Here is a 2,969-nt window from a genome sequence, read left to right on the forward strand (position 1 = left end):
TAAGTCTATCTTCCCATGTGCCTCTGGGTGGACTTGACCTATAACCTTTCAATTAGCAGTCAAGTACACTAACTGTATCACTCAGGGACTCTAAAAGTACACTAGTTGCTGTGGCGAGCTCTGGTGGGTGGTCTAGTGGCTGGAAGCTACAACTGCAGTTTCAGAGGTGCATGGTTCAAATCCACCAGATACTCTGCTGGAGAAGGAGGAACAATCTCCTCCTGTACCAGTCAGATTTGATTTGACGGTACACACAAAAAATAATGAAATAAAAGAAATTAAAAAAATATGCTAGTTGCTAGGTTCTTGCTAACTCTGTAGGAATTTTGTCTGGGTTTTCTATCAAAACGATCTTTTCTATCAAGACACTCTATTTTCTCATTTCCCTCTTTCCTTATCCAGCAAACGATCATATGAACTCAGCAGCTTATTTCTTCCCATACAGATCAGCACAACAGTCAGGATTTTAACCTCTCTCACCCATCTGATTTCCTCAGAAAAGAATTTTTTTTTTAAATCTCTGTTTAATAGTTAATGCAGAAATAATGGGAAATTATGAAAACAAATAGTTGCATGTCCTTGAAATGTCTTATTTTGGCTACATATTATTCAATACAAATCTAAAATTATTTGACCTTTTTTTTGAGAAAAAAATTTTAAAAAATCCAGAAAATAGAGAGCAAGTAATCTCCAGAGTGCTTTTAGCACCAACCTTAGAATGTTTCTAGGTAAGTATCATCCAATATAACTCTTTAAAGTGTTGAAACATGACAGCTAAAATTAATTGGCTGTTATTAAGTACTTCTAAGGAAATTTCATGAAACAGAATCTAAAATTTTATTTAACCTTTATAAAGTCGCATTTAAATAATCTTGTGCAGATAAGTTATTGCAGTGGGCAGTGTAATTCCGGCTGAGCCTCACGGATATTATTTTATTTATTCTTATTATCCTTTATTTGTAGCTGTGTTGCCCCTTTTTACAAGGTGAGATTGGAGAATTCTCTTTTTGGATTATAAGATCTAGGTCAAGTCTGAGCAAATTTGGGATTCATTTGGGAAAGATGCCTTGAGTATACTGTGTGCTTAATTGAGTTTTGTTGATTATTTGAGTAATGAAGATATAATGGAAAAGTAATGATATAATGGAAATTGTAACACTATACTAGAGATGAAATTATAATTTATTTGAATGAATACCTGGCTACTAACATATAACTAATATATATTGATGAGTAACTTATCCTAACAGCTTACATTTGTTCTTCTCTGTTTTGTCTTTATGGACCAGAGCCTTGCAAGAAAAACAAAATAAACCATACTTAGGTGTAAATATTATTTAAATTATGTCTTGAGTACAGAGCAGGATAGAGTTCGGTCCTTACAATTTATAAATATATAAAAATACAAAAATATTGTCTCTATACGATCACTAGTGTTGAGGACTTTGGTTCATAGGGTCGCTATGAGTTGCCTACGACTCGACGGCACTTAACAACAGCAATACTATCACTTTGAAAGCTTCTGAGATCTTACTTTTATCAGAAATCTCTTCAGATCCATTGGCAGTATGAACAGGGAGAGCGCAGAGTTTATGTGTAGTTTCTGCAGACTCCCATTTCTCTCTTGAAACCCATCTTCACCTTCAACAGGTGTTGATTGTGGATCAAAGAAAGGTGAAATTTTTTACGATTTCAATCCTTTCTCCATCTATTGTGATGTTGTCTATTAGTCTAGTGGTGAAGATTTTGTTTTCTTGATGTTGAGATAGAATCCGTATTGAAGACTCTGGTCTTTGATCTCATATAGCAAGTGCTTTGAGTCTTCTTCCCTTTCAGCTAGGAGGCTGTGCCTTCTTCCTTCTGTCATTGAGTCTTCCTCTGATCCTAATGGCACATTATTCTGCATAAGGTCCATCTTCCCAAATGACTTGTTGAATTTATAGGCTGAATAGGTGTGGAGAAAGGCTATGGACTGAACACACACTGTTCTTGGTTTTAAACCATGCAGTGTTACATTGTTCTCTTTGGACCATAGCTTCTGGATCTAGGTAGAGAATTCACATGAACACAGTTAAGTGATTTGAGATTCTCATTCTTCCCAATGTTAGCCCTAGTTTGTTATGATCCACATAATGTCCTTCTACTGTCAATAAAACACAAACAGGCATCTTTGTGCTATTTTCTGTTTTCAGCCAAGATCCATCTGACATCATCATTCATATCCCTGGTGCCATGATCTCTTTTAAATCTGACTTCAGTTTCTGGCCTTTCCTCATTGATGTAATGTTGTGGCTGGTTGGGATTTTTTTTCCTTTCTTTCTTTGTTTGTTTTTTAAATAATCTTCAGCAAGATTTTGCTTGCATGTGGTAGTAATGATACTATTTGATAATTTCTACATTCTGAGGAATTACCTTTTTTTTGGCAATGGGAATCACCTTATTTGTAGCATCCCTGTATTCTATAGCAGGAATTCTGGCAGCCTGGGGGTAAGAAGCTGTGCTGTAATCCCAAAGGCATGCAGTTATTTGAACCCACCAGTTGCTCCATAGGAGAAAAATGGACCATCTCCTCCTATGTAGTTTACTGCCTCTAGAAACTAGCTGGAGGGTCAGCTATGGGTCAGTTCTAACTCAACGGCATGCAAAAACAACAGCATACTCTATAGCAGTGAGCTCTAGTGGTCAAGTGGTACAGTTTCATCGCCAACCCAAAGCCATGTGGTATGGATTCACCAGTTACTCCACGGAGGAAAGAGGGACAGTCCCCTCCCATATAATTTACAGCTTCTGAAAACCTGTTGGAGGGTCAGCTATAAGTCAGTTTCAATTTGATGGCACATAAAAACAACATATTGCAAGTTTTAAAGTCTATTCTGAATTTCATTTAGGTTTTTCTGCCTCTCTTTTTAATGACAATTTGCTTTCTCACCTATGACCTCCTTGGTATCATTCTACAACTCAGCTCATCT

The sequence above is a fragment of the Elephantulus edwardii genome, unplaced genomic scaffold, assembly GCF_000299155.1.
Source record: "Elephantulus edwardii isolate Elephantulus edwardi_28Jun2011 unplaced genomic scaffold, EleEdw1.0 scaffold00024, whole genome shotgun sequence".
In the NCBI taxonomy this organism is placed as follows: Eukaryota; Metazoa; Chordata; class Mammalia; order Macroscelidea; family Macroscelididae; genus Elephantulus; species Elephantulus edwardii.